The sequence below is a fragment of the Xenopus laevis genome, chromosome 7S (assembly GCF_017654675.1).
Source record: "Xenopus laevis strain J_2021 chromosome 7S, Xenopus_laevis_v10.1, whole genome shotgun sequence".
In the NCBI taxonomy this organism is placed as follows: domain Eukaryota; kingdom Metazoa; phylum Chordata; class Amphibia; order Anura; family Pipidae; genus Xenopus; species Xenopus laevis.
In genome coordinates this window covers 17,544,378-17,562,138 of record NC_054384.1, presented here as the reverse complement: position 1 = coordinate 17,562,138, position 17,761 = coordinate 17,544,378, and the positions used below count along the sequence as shown (strand labels likewise).

General features: G+C 38.9%; 1 protein-coding gene across 2 annotated transcripts in view; it reads right to left on the bottom strand.

Moving 5' to 3' along the window:
- Positions 1-4,999, bottom strand: part of col17a1.S (collagen, type XVII, alpha 1 S homeolog) — a 44,940-nt gene extending 39,941 nt beyond the window's left edge. The window contains exon 1 of one of the 2 annotated variants that reach the window (XM_041570928.1): positions 4,849-4,999. The gene's annotated coding sequence lies outside the window, so the exon portion shown is untranslated. The remainder of the gene's footprint in view (positions 1-4,848) is intronic. The other variant, XM_018227419.2, reaches the window with a different exon arrangement.
- Between the last annotated feature and the right edge of the window lie 12,762 nt (positions 5,000-17,761).

Sequence of the window (17,761 nt, the reverse complement as noted above, 5' to 3'; positions counted from 1 at the left end):
CCACTTATACAACAATGGGATCCTTATACCTCTGCATTTTAAAGGACACGTAAAGGCAAAAAACTAAAATCCCATTTTTACTTTTTTTAATGAAAAAAATAAACTCTAATTAAAAAATGTGTACCGTTTTTATAAGAAACTTGACTGTATGCAGTGAAATTCTCCCTTCATTTACTGCTGTGGATAGGAATTGTCAGACGGTCCCTAACTGCTGGGCAGGGAAACAATCATACTTATGAACAGCAGGGGGAGCCCCCGCCTTACTTCCCAGCCATGCAGAACTCAAGCAGATTTGTTTATTTCCCTATAGAGCAGTCGGTGACTGCGTAGAGATTTATTTTGGATCTTATTTTTGCCTTTACATCCCCTTTACTGTTTTCAACTCCAGCTGCAGGGACAAAGATCATGGAGCCAGATTTAAACAGATAAACTGGGATTCTATTTGGAGGATTATTTTGCTGCAGTCCCTGGTTCTGCAGAGTTGGAGAAAGTTTGTATTAAACAATACAAAAACTATAAAATCCACATTAGATTACATGACAACACAGGATCCAGTGCAGTCTGTATATTCTGATTATTAATCAGTCTTGCTGTATCAGCTTCTGCCAGATATTATTTGACTTGATAATTTATGATGGTCCCTAAGCAGCCCAGACCACACTGAGCATGTGCATAGTCTTGGTCTTGCAAAGATGTTTAACAAAGTTACAAGATGGTGACCCCCGGTGGCCAACTTTGAAAGCATAAATATTTGTTTGATTAGGCTTCTTGTGCAGTAAGTTCATGTTTATATTTAGTATACAAAATATAGATTTCTAGCCTTATTAGATTTTAGACTTTATTTCCTCTTTAAAGGAGAACTAAAACTTAAGGAAAGAAACAGGACCGATCCGGGGGTGTGATATATGACCTAGCGATCACCTGTCCAGATTTCCTAATTTGGAAATCGGGACAGGCAGCTTTCATGCAGATAACCCTCCTGAAAATCAGGCTGACTGGGTGAAAACAGGTGGAAACTCAATGCTGAACCTTTAGTCTGGTTAAATAACCAGAGATGACAGATTGTTTTGGACTTTGCTTTCATATCATCATAAAAAAAATTCTAGATATGTATTACAGGTATGGGAATGCTCAGGACCTGGGGTTTTCCAGAAAATGGATCTTTCTGTAATTTGGATCTTTATACCTTAAGTCTACTAGAAAATCATGTAAACATGAAATAAACCCAATAGGCTGGTTTTGCTTCCAATAAGGATTAATTATATCTTAGTTGGGATCAAGTACAAGCTACTGTTTTATTATTACAGAGAAAAAGAAAATCATTTGTGAAGATGTGGATTATTTGATTATAATTGAGTCTATGGGAGACAGCCTTTGTGTAATTTGGAACTTTGTGGATAAAGGGTTTCCTGATAACGGATCCCATACCTGTACTTCTATGCAGTGAGTAGGACCTACCTATTCCTCACATCCAAACTAATCCTGCAGTGGCACATGAGGATTTAATATGTATTGCACTTTCAAGTCTCTTCATCTAAGAGTTAAATAAAGGCTTCTCTTTGGAGACAATAACTTTTCGTTCCAAAGCATTTGGATGTTGTTCCTTCCCTGTCCACTAGGCGTCGGTATTTTTCTGTATTGGAACTAAACTCAAATTTTACACAATGCTGTCTCGGTGCCAATATTTACTTAAAATAACAATATAAATAAGAGGAATTGTATGTACAAGTGAGTTATGTGCGCCCAGCCCTGAAGCCATAAATAATTGCATTTTATATTATAAGAACTGACTTGCGCATCTGTGTTCTTTCAACCTCACACGAGGCACTGAAAACCACACCTGGGGCAGCTTCTCTGGTCCTAAGAAAGCTGATACAGGTATGGGACCTGTTATCCAGAATGCTCAAGACCTTGGGTTTTCTCGAATAAGGGATCTTTCTGTAATTTGGATCTCCGTTAACTTAAATCTGTTCAACAATAATGTAAACATTAAATAAACCCAATAAAAATGTTGTGCCTCCAATACAGATTAGTTTGGACCAAGTAAAATGTATTGTTTAATTAACACAGAGAAAAAAGGAAATATTTTTTTTAAAATTTGAATTATGTGATTAAAATGGAGTCTATGGGAGATTGCCTTCCCGTAATAAGAAGTAGGGATGCACTGAATCCAGGATTCTGTTCGGGATTCTGCCAGGATTCGGCCTTTTTCAGCAGGATTCGGATTCAGCCGAATCCTTCTACCTTGCCGAACCGAATTTGCATATGCAAATTATGGGCGGGGAGGGAAATCACGTGACTTTTTGTCCCAAAACAAGGAAGACATTTTTTCCCCTTCCCACCCCTAATTTGCATATGCAAATTAGGATTCAGATTCGGTTCGGTATTCGGCCAAATCTTTCGCGAAGGATTCAGAGGTCGACCGAATCCAAAGTAGTGGATTCGTAGCATCCCTAATAAGAAGCTTTCTGGATAACAGGTTTCCTGATAAATTCACCTATACAGGTATGAGATCCATTATCCGGAAACCCATTATCCAGAAAGCTCGGAATTACAGAATGGCCATCTCCCATTGATTCCATTTTATCGGAATCATCCAAATTTTTAAAAATTATTTTCTTTTTCTGTGTAATAATAAAACAGTAACTTGTACTAACTAAGATATAATTCATTCTTAATGGAAGCAAAACCAGCCTATTGGGTTTATTTAATGTTTACATGATTTTCTAGAAGATTTAAGGTATGAAGGTCCAAATTATGAAAAAATCCGTAAAACCCCAGGTCCTGAGCATTCTGGATAAGAGGTTCCATAGCTGTACCTGTTCTTTCACATCACGTATTTATTTTTATATAGGGCATGATCAGGCCCTCTCATTATAAGGTAAATCTGCTAATACAGGTATGTTATGTTATCCAGAATGCTTAGGACCTGGGGTTTCCAGATAACAGATCTTTCTGTAATTTGGATCTTCACACCTTAACCCTACTAGAAAATCATGTAAACATGAAATAAACCCAATAGGCTGGGGTTGACTCCAATAAGGATTAATTATACCTTAGTTTGGATCAAGTACAAGGTACTGTTTTATTATTACAGAGAAAAAAGGAAATAGTTTCTAAAAATTTGGATTATTTGATTTTAATGGAGTCTATGGGAGACAGCCTTTCCATAATTCTGAGCTTTCTGGATAATGGGTTTGCCTGTATAAAAACATGAGATTTACCCTGTGCTCTCATAAATCTGGCTGGATATCTGGTTATTTTATATCAGAATGTCTCTTACTATAATCATCATCCTCAACAAGGTATTTATAAAGAACCTATAATATCCCATGGTACTTTAGCAAATACCTTGAAGATGATGATGAAAGCGAGATGCATTTAAAAGACAACCAAGCTGATTCTTTCTTCCCATTATAAAGTGCTAGTTTTCGTTTGGTATTATACACTGTATGGGGGTTATTTATCAAGCTCCGAATTTATCTCAGTATTTCAAAGATAAAAATCCGAGCACCACTGAATCATTTAAAAAAAAAAAGGTTCGGGCAAACTTTGCCCGAAAAGTTTGACGTTTTCGGACTTTTCCACAAAAACCAAAAATTTTTCAGAGTTTTCTGAATCCCCGAAATCATTGGATATTGACAGCAGCGCAGGCACTGGGACCTTCCCCATTGACTAATAACGGACCCCGAGAGCTTTGAGATGCCGGGTTTTCAAATTCTGAGTTTTCATACCAATGGACTTTAATAAATTACGAAAAATTTTGATTTTTTTTTAAGGTCAGAAAAATCTGAATTTTTAGAATTTCGGGTATTTGTGGCTTAATAAATAACCCCCTATATATGTGTATGTGTGACCCACCTTGCATTGCTTTGTCTAAGGCTTTATGGCCACTAGGGGTGCTGTTTCATTGCAGTCCAAGGAGGATAATGTAGAAACTTGATGTTATGACATTTTACACTGAAAAGTGGTAGCCAGCTGTTATCACTAATTTAGCCATGGATTCCAACTGCTTATTCCTAGGAATCCTCAACCCAAACATAACTTGCTCTAATATAATGTAAAATGTATATGCACAGAAGCCCCAATGCCACAGATAGTCTATCCACTCCATGTAGTTCAACAACAGCTGGTGGATACAGGCTGGACATAGATATTTTTATATCTCTGTGCATAGATTATGGACAAAGATGGATACTGTATGCTGTATAGTGACCCTATAATATATATAATAATGGGACAGTATTTTAAATCTATAAAACAAACGACTGATTCTCCCCAGTTTGACAAGGCACACATGGAGGGGAGAGAACAGGGTGCATATAGAGCAGGTTGAGGTTAAGGCATAAACAGATCAGATTCTCACAGAATGTTTACATTTCCCTGCTTCTCACCAGCTCTTGTGAAAAGCAGAAAAACAAAGAGCAGCATTATACTTGCTTCCCCGTGTCTTACCTACTGCCTAGGTGATAGCTTATGATTTATATGTATTTAGAGGTTCTTAAGCCATACTTTGGTTGGTATTATAAACATATGTAAACTATAACCTTATTTTCTTTAAAAAAAAACAAAAAAAAAAAACTAACTAATAATAAACCCCCCAAAACATTCAGCTGTAAGTCCCGTAGTCCCAAACCAGTTATTTACTTTGTCTAATAGGCTCTCCCACCCCTGTCAGCAGTGCAAGTGTTTAGATTGTTATTACTCATAAAGCTCTGCTGCTTGAGCTATAGATAAACAGAAAACATCATCAACGAATCTTAGCTTGTGACTGGCTTGCACCCCCTTCACACCGCACCTTGCAGTTTATATACATCACAAAGGACATTCCATCTAAAATGTACATACCTTGGGTATTCCGAAAGGAGAAGAACCTCTGGCCAATTTGTGTCTTTCCCCAAAAAACTTTTCCTTTTTATAATTCCGTGCCCTCCTACACTTATTTACACGTCCTTTGACGTGTCTTGGGGCTGACTGATTCTTCAAGAATGTACACTTTTTCTTTTATTTAATTCTGCATCCCAGTCTCTCTCTCCCCAGTCCTTAATTTCTCAGACAAGTCCTGACAAAGGTGTGGCATGGTTTTAAGTTTATACTCCACCCTAAAACTCATAATCTAAAAAAAAAAATAAAAAAAATAAAAAATCTGCCTTTGGGTTGTAAACTTTCAGCACTGTAGCTCCTGCCTGTCTGAATAGAAAGAATGGAGCATAAAGAATAGTGAGGCTTATAACTTTACTGGAGAGGGTTTAATGTCTTCTGCACAAGTACTGTATTACCGTATAAACTCGAGTATAAGCCGTCCCGAGTATAAGCCGAGGTACCTAATTTTACCTCCACTATAAGCCGTCCCGAGTATAAGACGAGGTACCTAATTTTATACTCGAGTATAAGCCTAGGGTGAGAAATGCAGCAGCTTCTGGTAAGTTTCAGTCAAAAATTGAGGGTTTCTGCTCCCATTGGAGGTGCCGGCGTCTCGTTTTTGGACGCCGGCGACTATTCTTGGACGCCGACGACCGTTTTTGCGCGTGACCCGAGTATAAGCCGAGATAGAGTTTTTCAGCATATTTTGGGGGCTGAAAAACTCGGCTTATACTCGAGTATATTTGGTAGTTTAAAATTTAATTGCAGCATTTTCCACTTGTTTAATTTACTAGAGGGACCTGATTTATGTACTTGACACAGTTTACAGGACAATATCCATGTCTTTAGATGGTTATATCAGGAAGGCTAATGAAACCCCATGTGGACCCCAGTTTTTCTGAAGTTCTTCTAGTATTAACTGTATGCTGTATAGTGACCCTATAATAAAGCCAGTGTTACATGTACAATGTATGAACAATCAGACTGGTCTTCTATATACATTTGCAAAAGATATAACATTTAAAATGACCTTTTGAAATAACTGTCCCCTTCACTAAGTCATTTGAAGGCCTGTGATTGGCTCCTGGGCTCTACCCTTGTGTTGACTCAGTGATCCACTTAGTAGTGAGTAGTGGTGGGCGAATTTATTTGCCAGGCGCGAATTTGCGGCGAATTTGTGCGTTTCGCCGCCAGCGAATAAATTAGCGAAACGCCCGTGAAAATTCGCGGCAAAAACGGGCGCCGGCGTCAAAAAGGAGACGCCGGCACCGTTTTACGAATTTTTCGCCGTTTCGCGAAATTCGCGAATTTTTCGGCGAAGCGAAACGGCGCAAATTCGCCCATCACTAGTAGTGAGTTCAAAACTGAAGAGTGTGGTGTTGGTGTTGCAAAGCCTTAGCTCCATTGTCAAGTTAGTGTCAGTAACGGATTGCTTCCTACAGTCTCCCTTTGTAAGTGTCTCAAATGACATTTGTTGTGCTACAGTCGGAGGCTTTCTTAAATGGCTTTAAAGCTGGAAGGGAGTCTTCAGGCTCACCTTGACCTTATCAGCTTTCAACTCAGGCACCAAAAGTCGAATACACTGTGTTTTTTTAGTGAGTACAGTTATATAAGGAACAATAAAGAAGAAAAAGGTGCTCCAGAATATCAATACAAGTAGCCCACCAAGTTTATCCAGTGGTCCAGGTGCACCAGACCCTCAGCTTCAGGGAGCGGCAAACTAGTATGTGCAAATAGAAAAAACACGGCTAACTGGCACTCAAAGGAATTCACAGGGCCAGAAAGAAAAATATTAGTAGAAATTAAAAATTACAAATCTCCATCTGCATTTCGTACCCTAAGGGCACTTAGCTTATGACTAAGTACCCTTAGGATACAAAATGCATAGGGCTCATGGAGATGTGTAATTTTTAATTTCTACTAATAAATATAACTTTTTACTAAAATATTTTTGTACCCTAAGGGAACTTAGTCATGGGTTCATGACTAAGTACCTTTAGGGTACAAAATGCGTAGGGCCCTCGGAGATGTGTAATTTTTAATTTCTATTAGTAAATAGAAGCTTTTACTAAAATATTTTTCTTTCTGGCCCTGTGGATTCTTTTGAGTGCCGGTTAGCCCTGTTTTTTTTCTATTTGCACATACAGTTATGTAAGGCCAATACAAATTCTGGTGGTCATTTGAAAAAAACAAACAAACATATATTTGGCTCTTTAGAGATCTTCCATAGCAAAGTTGGTTTATACATCTGCTGGCATATATAATAAATAAATAAAAGGTTTTATTTATATTTTCATGTCAGCTCATAATAAAATCAGCAGCAATTTATAGCGGATGTTTGGTTGCTATAACATTGCCTTGCAGTTGACGTTTAACATACTGTACGTACCTTGCAAAGTGCTAATAATATGGGTTGGGTCTGGCTATGGTAGGGATGGTTTAGAGTCAACTCCCTAGAGGAACATGCCGTAACAAATTCCAATCGTTATTGCACTTCATTTACTCCACGAAGATGTTAATGATGCTGAATGGTTGCTGTTTACCCTTGAGCTCATAAAATTTATATTTGAATTTAAAAAAAAAGATATGAAATAGGAGACAACTCTCCCAATGCTAAACCTATTGAGACTTTCTACTTTCCGCAACAAGTGCAAAGCAGCTTTACTGAAAGAGGATCCCAAATTATACAAAATTGTTGTATTTTGACATTTTGCCTATTATTGATTTGCAAACAAGAAATATCTTACATATCCCCAATCATGTGAACATAAAGCAAAGTCAGTTTCACCAATGAATCTGTATATCAGAGTGAAAAACAAAGACAAGCTATAACCTTACAGGCATTTTCACGGCAGGAAAACTATACAAAATGTACAAAGAACATGAACCTGAGATGCTCATAAAATATCGGATACAAATCATCCCCAAAGATTTGTAACACAACTTACATATGTAAATGCATAAATACCATCACATAAACATATTCAAGAGTCCTCCTCAGTTATACTAGTACATCTAATCTGTAAATTCTCAGCAAGAAAACTGAGCAGTGAGACCAATGCTACAAATGGTTCAGTCCCAGCCCTTTGGAGCTTCATATCTTAGTTTGGTGCCTGAGGCACAGGGAGATGACTTCCTAGGGCACAAGTACCTAACAAATAAATCAATCCCAAGCCTCCTATAATTGTGAATCTAACATAGTAAGTTAGGTTGAAAAAAGACACACATTTTACCTGCCTAACTGACAGGTGATCCAGATGAAGGCAAAAAAAAACCCAATTTGAAACCTCTCCAATTTGCCTCAGAAGGGGAAAAAATCCTTCCTTACTCCAAAATGGCAGATCATGGATCAACTCGTACTATGTTCTCTGCTCCTTTGGAATTGACCTCACATATCTTTGGGGTGATCCGCATCCAACACTTTATGAACTAATTACCTTAAAATATGGACTAATCAACACAACTTTCCAATTAAAAATTGATTCTGGGACTGGTTCCATTTCACAACCAAATTCCAGTCAACCAATATATTAAATAAACGTGCAAAGCTGTGGGTTTGAATATTAAACACACTTAAGACAGATTATTCAAAAACTTCTGGTTTTGGAGTAGAGAAATCAGCTACACAAATAGTATTTAGAATTAATAATGAAGTAGAATCTAATGAAATGATCTACAAAACATGGATACTTTTAATTTTAGCTGTTAATGATTTTAGTAGTAGTCACTGAATCATGTATTAATAATACAGTTTTTTAATGCTACTATAAGATTTGTACTTTGGATGGGATCATGCAAGGCAAAAGGAAAACAAAACATTTGCTTTTTGAATTTGTAACTTGGTATCTAAACTCCAATCTCCATATAAGCATGCTGCATGGTTCATGATTATTAATTGTTGAGAAAATATCTTTATTGGGGAAATGTCATTGCAATAAAAATAGTCCCTGTTTGTCCTACTTAATGTAACTGAATGTGTCGCAGTGGGACCTGGATTTTACTATTGAGTGCTGTTCTTATATTTATGTTAGGGAGCTGCTATCTGGTTCTGTTGTTCAGGCTGCTGGCGGGAAAGGGGGGTTATATCACTCCAACTTGCAATACAGCAGTACAGAGTGGCTGAAGTTTATCAGAGCACAAGCCATGTGACTGGGGGCAGCTGGAAAACTGATAATATGTCTAGCCCCATGCTCTTTTGAGAAACAGATTTCAGTGCAGAATTCTGCTGAATCAGCACTGATGCATTTTTGAAAGTATCCCTTTAAGTTCCCCCTCCATGGACTTTCACCCCATCACATGGAATGGCCAGGGTTTGGCACAGGGCACCACAGGTTGTGACCCCTTTACACATGGGGGATTCCAGACCTTAGTGTTACGTATGTGATTTTGCAGAAATGTTTTTTCATGATACCTTAGCCTGTTTTATTCTCTCTTACAGGTCTGTATCATGACAAACACTAAAAAGTGAAAGTGTATTAAAGGAATGAAAATATAATTTACTGTTGCTCTGCACTAGTTCAACCGGTGTGTTTGCTTCAGAAGCTCTAATATAGTTTATATAAACAAGCTGCTCTGTAGCCATGGGGGCAGCCATTCAAGCACAGGATACACAGTAGATAACAGATAAGTACTACTATAGTTTATATAAACAAGCTGTTGTGTAGCCATGGGGGCAGCCATTCAAGCACAGGATACACAGTAGATAACAGATAAGTACTACTATAGTTTATATAAACAAGCTGCTGTGTAGCCATGGGGCAGCCATTCAAGCACAGGATACACAGTAGATAATGGATAAGTACTACTATAGTTTATATAAACAAGCTGCTGTGAAGCCATGGGGGCAGCCATTCAAGCACAGGATACACAGTAGATAATGGATAAGTACTACTATAGTTTATATAAACAAGCTGCTGTGTAGCTATGGGGGCAGCCATTCAAGCACAGGATACACAGTAGATAACAGATAAGTACTACTATAGTTTATATAAACAAGCTGTTGTGTAGCCATGGGGGCAGCCATTCAAGCACAGGATACACAGTAGATAACAGATAAGTACTACTATAGTTTATATAAACAAGCTGCTGTGTAGCCATGGGGCAGCCATTCAAGCACAGGATACACAGTAGATAATGGATAAGTACTACTATAGTTTATATAAACAAGCTGCTGTGAAGCCATGGGAGCAGCCATTCAAGCACAGGATACACAGTAGATAATGGATAAGTACTACTATAGTTTATATAAACAAGCTGCTGTGTAGACATGGGGGCAGCCATTCAAGCACAGGATACACAGTAGATAACAGATAAGTACTACTATAGTTTATATAAACAAGCTGCTGTGTAGACATGGGGACAGCCATTCAAGCACAGGATACACAATGTATAACAGATTAATTCTGAAGAATCACATTGTATACTACAGAGCTTATCTGTTATCTGCTGTGTATCCTGTGCCTTTTCTTCTTTTTCCATCTTGAATAGCTGCCCCAATGTCTATACAGCAGCATAAGCTATAGTAGTCTTTCTAAACACACCAGTTGTAGCAGAGCACTGTACATCACTTTTATTTTTTGGTGTTACTGTTCCTTTAATGCAGTGGTCCCCAAAGTGTGTGGCTGACCCCCGGGGGGATATTCTAGTGAGTGACTTGACCACTAACATAGGTAGTGGCAATTGAAAAGCCCCATTGCTCTTAAGATTAACAAACACACAGTATATGTATTCTAATATTTATAACTAGTTTCTTGCATGTTCTCTTTGGGAATGTTTCTGGGAAGGGAGTCGGAAGTGATATCATCTGTTACGAGTCTTTAGGATTATTGAGCCATTCCCAATTTTATAAGGGATGAATCAGTTATTATAGTTAACTGCAGGGCAAAATGTATTTTATCATATATTGTAAATGAAAAAAGCCGCAGATGAGATGATCATAATCAAGAGTAGAGATAACTAATGACGAGAGTAAAAGGAAGTTTTATAAACCAAGGAAGAAAGGGTGTATACTAGCTTTGTGATAACAAATGACCATTGAATAATGTGGTCAAGTGATGCCTGGCATTATAAAATATTCTTTACTCTTGATTTCCTCCCAAGGGTTTGGTTGCATTTCAGGCACTACGTGGGTTCTCTACTCATAGGAAGTCCATGCCATAGACATGCAGACATAGAGCCCTACTGGTTACCTACATGAGAACATGCTGGTTACCTTCATGATCATTAACATATTTTACATTAAGCAATGGTTCTCTGGCTCTCATATGATTCATGGGGCAATTTGATTGCTGCTACTTACCCTTAAAAATCTCCATCAGGAAACTACAAGATTCATGCCTGCAAAAAATGCAAACCATACTCCTACAAGCCATATCCCAAGCTATAAATGTGTTTATAACTCCAGCCTGAAGACAACTAATCCCACGAGTGATGGACAGTTTGGTCATTGTGTTTCCATTATAGACCGAAGAAGAAGAAAGGACAGAAGCCAGTCCTCTATCATAATCTCTTTGCAAACTGACTGACTATAGCAGGCGGTAAGGCCCAGGCTCAGCTGCATCTCCCGATGCTGCATTTAGGATTTTCCCATCTCCCGACCCTCCACTAACCATTCAGATCAAAGTCTTACCAGTCAGATTAAAGATCAGATCAGCAATGTTCTGCCCCTGACAGCAATCGTACGATATCTATGTCCAACCAAAGCTGGTGACAGTCTCCCACTGAAAATCGTACGATCGGCAATACACGCAGAGATATTATCGGCAGCCGACAGAAATTTTCTAACCTGTCCGATCGACCAAACGACCGATCTCCGCCGGACGAAAAATGTCAGGACTCTCCACCCACGGTCCGAAAATCACACAAATCGATCTTTGCGTCTATGGCTAGCTTTACCCAAAAGGTGTGAGTGTGGTTTTTCAGCCCTTAGCTCTCTAGCACTTGTCCCTGGGGTAAAAGAAATGACGCTTGTGGCAGTAGCATGTCAGCACCGGATTGTTGAGGGGTGAGTGTGGGGAGACACCAGGGAGTCCCCATTCTTGTCCTTTACCGGCCGCCAATTTGGTCCTGAACTTACTGTCTAGCCAAAAGCAGTAAGTAGTAAGTGGTAAGTAGTGATGGGCGAATAAATTCGCCAGACGTGAATCCTCCGGTGAAAATTTGATGCATCAAAAAAAATTGGATGCGTGTCAGAATAGTTGCATAACAAAATTATATGGACGCCCATTGACTTTAATGCATTTTGCACAAAATTATCACGCGTCAAACTGTCAAAATTGTTGCGGGCGTCAAAATTATTGCCAGCATCAAAATTCATAATAATATAATTTATGTTGGTGCCAAAGAAATATATAAATGTATAGGTACTACTACAAAACTAATGTAATCATTCAAAATCAAATATTATTAAAGTTAATCATGGAGAATATACTCACAATTCACCCCAGTCCTAGGGTGTAGGTCCAAGTCAACATTTCAAAAAGGAAAAATGTGAGTATCCCCAGAAATAATGAATCAATCAATTAAAAAATTGAAAAATGTATTAGGACATCAGAGCAAGACCTAACGCGTTTCGTGCCTACTGGGGCACTTACTCATACGATTGACAAAATTGACGCTGGAGGCAAGATTTGCGTTTCGCAAACTTTTCGCCATTTCACGAATTTTGCCGAAGTGAAACGGGACAAATTCGCCCATCACTAGTGGTAAGGACAGGGCTGGGTTCGGCCTCCTGATTTCAATCTGGCGCGGGGAGCAGCTGTGTGCTAATTGAGCACTTATAGGTACACTCTTGCACCCCTTAGGGCTCTAGCACCTGTATCATGGTGGTATTTTATTATATTTTTGGGGTTTGCCTCTCATTTGGCCGTGAAACAAAAAAAAAATCCCTGTGTCCCAGACAGATTAGCAAAAAACACATTTCAGCTGTATTTCCCTGATAAAGTTTCTGATTACAGACATAAGAACTGATTCACTGGTAGGATAAACAGCCTTGGGTTTGTTTCTGTGCTAGTTAATAGAAATAGTAAAGGATTACAGTACTGCAGACCTGGACAACAAAAGACATTCGAAGAAACGGAACAATGGGTCAGACAAAGAATTTTGGATCTTTTTTTTTTTTTAGACTAATTTCTATGGGATTTTTGGAAGCATCGAGGACATGATTCCCTGGATTAAACAAATGTCAATAACAACAGGGAATGTGCCACAGAAGACTGGTATAAATAACTCACCCACTAGAAGCAGTAGTCTAGGTGCCTCGGACCCATGCCTTCAGCTCAGGGACAGGCCCGGATTTGTGGAGAGGCCACCAAGGGCCGGGCCTAGGGCGACAGGATTTTAGGGGGCGGCATGCTGACTAACCACACCCACATTGGTTCAGAAACACTGGGGATGTGCAGGTGATACAATAGTTTTTTAAATTTCCTGTGTGCCAATCCCCATTGCTCTGGTCCCAATGATGAAAATTTGAGCGAATAAAACGGAGAGGACGGGGGCGACTTACGACAGTGGGCCTAGGGGTGCCCGCTATGTAAATCCGGCCCTGCTCAGGGAGCGGAAAAAACACCAGAAATACTCTTAAAGGGGGGCCTCCAGTCAATAGTATAAAGTAAAAGCAACTCAAACTAACACATTTTCAGCGTATCCCAATCTTTATAATAATGGGCTCTCCTTCCAAAGGTCACTCCGTATAGACATCAATGTCATCAAGCGAAAATGGTGAAGGAAGCCACAAACTGCAGAGCGCTGCTGCTTAGTGTTTAATTGTACACACTTATTGTACACACTATTAGATTCCATTAAAAAGGGAACATCTCCAATGGCCCTACGCATTTTGCACCCTATAGGCACATTGTCACGGGCTCGTGTCGTCCCATGGATTTCCTAGAGTGCCTGAAGGTCCCCTTTTGAGAGTAACCCTGGATAGAACACCAAGTAGATCTAGCTTGCTCCTTGTTTCTGAAACACATGGCTACACCCTCCCAACTATCTCCAAATGGATCACTGTAATTACAAGAACCTCTGCAAATGCACCAGGTTTGGCAATTTGTACGCTCTTTACTAGACCTACACTGGGCCCACACCAAACAACCTGTTCCAGACTTGAAACACTTGTATACTTCTCTTTACCTGGATCTGCTTTATTCTGATTCTGACATATAAGAGCAATTTGTGCACATCATGCAAATAAAAACTGCACTCAATGGCCTACGAGCTTCTACCTTCACTTTGAAATGGTGATGCTCAGTTACATCTTCTCCTACTTTTTTTTTTCTACCTTAACAAGTGCCCTCTTTCTTTCATGTTAACAATAAAACATGCAGCTAAATTGTTTGGAAGCCCTTTAAGATGATCCTTTGCTTCCTGGTACAATATTCTAACTCATTCAAAGAGATCAGCGTACAGACACAGCTTGGATGGGGTTTTTTTATTGAGTCACAGAATTAGTAATCATATGTATCTATACTATGGCTTGGTACCTTAAGCTATATTATGAATATGATAGAAGTGCTACATTACCCTGACAAACCATCAATCATCTAGAATAACTTTGAAATTATTTCACCTCTGCAGAACAAAACAGTTACTTAGGTGGACAGTGCCAGTTGGGCAGATTTATGGCTTTAACTCAGGCTTGACAATACTGTAGGAAGTTATGGACAGAAACACACATAAATATGTAATTATATAAGGCAGAGGAGCCCAGGATTTACTAGTTCAGAGACTGTTTTAAAGGAGGAGTAAACCCTAAAAACAAACATGGCTAGAAATGCTGTATTTTAGATACTTAACTTACTGCTCCAGCCTAACAGTAATGATCCAGGCCTTTACAGTTGGCATAGGAGCTTGCTATCTTGGAAACTGGAGTGTCAGTGACATTGCACGTGCTAAGTGGGCTCTGAGCAGTTGTTGAGAAGTAGAAAATGAGGTTCACATGTTTCAGAAGATGATTGTCACGTTCGGCTCCCTAAATCCAGAACAGGTGCTAGGCTCCCTGGTCTCGGCTTTGCTTCCAACTGTAGCAGCCCCTTTCAATTCGGGAGGAGCCCTCAGATAATCGGATGCCACCAGGTCTAAATAAGAGAGGAGCCAAGCAGAGTTCTGGACTGGCAAAGGGACACAATTGTTATGAAGGTTTTGGACAGAAGACACAGTTCTAGGAATAGACTAAAGTGTAGTCAGACAGACCGGGTCAGTACGGCAGAGTACTAGCAAGGTCAGACACAATAGAGTTCAAGGATAGTCAGACAGGCAAGGGTCAATGCCAGTCAGGCAGGCAGGAGTCAGGATTAGCAGATCTTAGGATCTTAGGATAGTCAGGCAGGCAAGGGTCAATATTGGCACAGTTCAGAATAATCAGACAGGCAGGGATCAAAACCAGGAATGAAACACGAAGTAAACACCCCCAGGATACTAGCAAGTAGACCTAACAATGGCCAATGAGTATATAATCAAATGTGATGAGGTCATGACACTCGCAACACATAAATCTAACATTTTTTAGAGACCCCCCCCAGATTTTAAGAGATTAATTATACCCTGAAGCTGCGAGAAGACTGAATCTGAAAATATTCCATCTAAAACCTGTTAAATTCATGCGAAAGCCAAGGACAGCTGTTCCTTTAACCATCTGAAGATGTTTCTATACCTTTACAAATTTTGGGAGTTTTGTGGTGTTTGAAACTGTTTTTGGGGTTTTTGTTTGTAAACTCAAAAAAAAATCAAGTTTTTTTTCTATCCAATTTTTTTCTGAAATATTAGTAAACAAGCCAGATTTGTGGATGGGAGTTAGGTCGATGTTTCTAGTTAAATATATGAAAAAAAAGAGTTTTAGTAAATATCGCCCCCTAACTATTCAAGAATGGCCATTGATCTGCTCCTCCTAAATAAAATGAAACAGAAACGTACAATTACTGCCCACACCTGAAAGTCTTGTTTATGTATTACAGCTATATATATATATATATATATATATATATATATATAATATCAAAACAGGGGGTTGTGGGAGCACTCTAAAGGCTTTAAAGTATATATAAGTATAATAAATGCTATTGCATATGTACCCAAAACAGGGGTTATTTTGTTACAAAGTTATGATCATAAAATTGATAAGCCACCATACCACGTCAAGGTAAACCCCGAATGGCGGTCCCTAACTTGTTTTATATTTTATGTGCATTTTAGCATTACCTGTAATCAATGGCCATTGAACGCTGTTTTTTTCACTAAGGGCTAAATCCTCCCCAGCCAGCAATCAGGCTTTTAAAGGAGAGATATTCCCAAAACAAACGCCCAATTTTAAAAGCATAGGATCACCACTAGTTTAAAGGGGGGGTATGGGGTGCTACAACCACTGAAGCTATGCCACAGCTCCTGGCTAAATATACAATATCAATATCAAAACAGGGGGGTTGTGGGAGCACTCTAAAGGCTTTAAAGTATATATAAGTATAATAAATGCTATTGCATATGTACCCAAAACAGGGGTTATTTTGTTACAAAGTTATATATATATATATATATATATACATGACAAATACAAGAGTCCTCTGTACTCAACCCATTATCAATATATTTAAGACAGAGACATTTTGTGCATACTGCTACTAAAAAATGCCTTACCCTTTAAACAACACAGGGATTGTTTGTCCATATATTGCAATATATTTAAGCTGAACAACTACGTCAAAGTCATCCCATATCTGGCCAGTCCTACGCTTTATTTTCATCTGATTCATTAAGAATTATATTGTTTCATTATACATTTTACAAAGGGACTAAGTTTTACCTGCAAATTACTTGCTGCTTTCAAAGTAAAACTTCCATACTTGGCTGCCCTTTTATTAGACACCAGTGGGATCACCTGACTACAGTTGGAGAGGGTGGGAGCTACAACATGGAGCTGGTCACTGCTCCTGTATAAACTATAACAAACAAGGGAAAGTTGTGCTCACCACTAATTTTTAAAACCATTAGGCAGGTGCACCCCCTGCCTAATGGTTTTAAAAATTAGTGGTGAGCACAACTTTCCCTTGTGTGTGTGTGTATATATATATATATTTATATATAAGAAACAGAAATAAGACCTAATTTTCTCAGTGAAACTCAACTTTCCCAAACTCCACAAAAATGACTGCTCCATCATGTTTCAAAAAGGGTTTTTCTCAGTATGTCACCTGCTCATAAAATAAATGTATGAAGACATTTTCTCACTGTCTGTTGAATAACGTAATACAACTAATATTTTATTTTAGCATGCAGCTTCCTTTGGATTCACAGCTTGTTCTGTTCAGTGTCAGACTGGGACACCAGGGGCCCACCCAAAAACTTTGACTAGGGGCCCACCAATTAATCTTAGACCAGGGGCTCACTCTTAGTACTATTATTCATCCTTTCCTCACTCATCTATTTTCCTTTTCTTTACATACTATAATCTATTATTCCATCTATTTAGCCACTTTGTTCTCATAGAAATAAGGAATAGCCATGAGATAGGCCAAATGTTTAGCAGCATGAGGGGCCACTGACACCTGGGCCCACCGGGACTTTTCCTGGTATCCCTGTGGGCCAGTCCGACACTGGTTCTGTTGCATGAGCCCTATCTTATCTCATTGTGTGACAACTACATACGTATGAACTTAATTAACAACTGTGCAGAACAATGCTTATTTTCAGTAGCTTCAGGACCTGTTTGTTAGGCAGTGCTGCACCGCTTTTTCCACTGTTTGTGTCCATAATCTGACAGAAGACAAGACTCAGAGCCTGGTAATGTCCTAAAAAAAGAGGTCTGTAGAGCTCATAACCATACTGATAGCCATAAAACTCTCACCCATGGTCCTCTAAGTCTAAGTGGACTGCCCTGTAGTTACAGAACCTGAAATGTAATAGTTAAGGG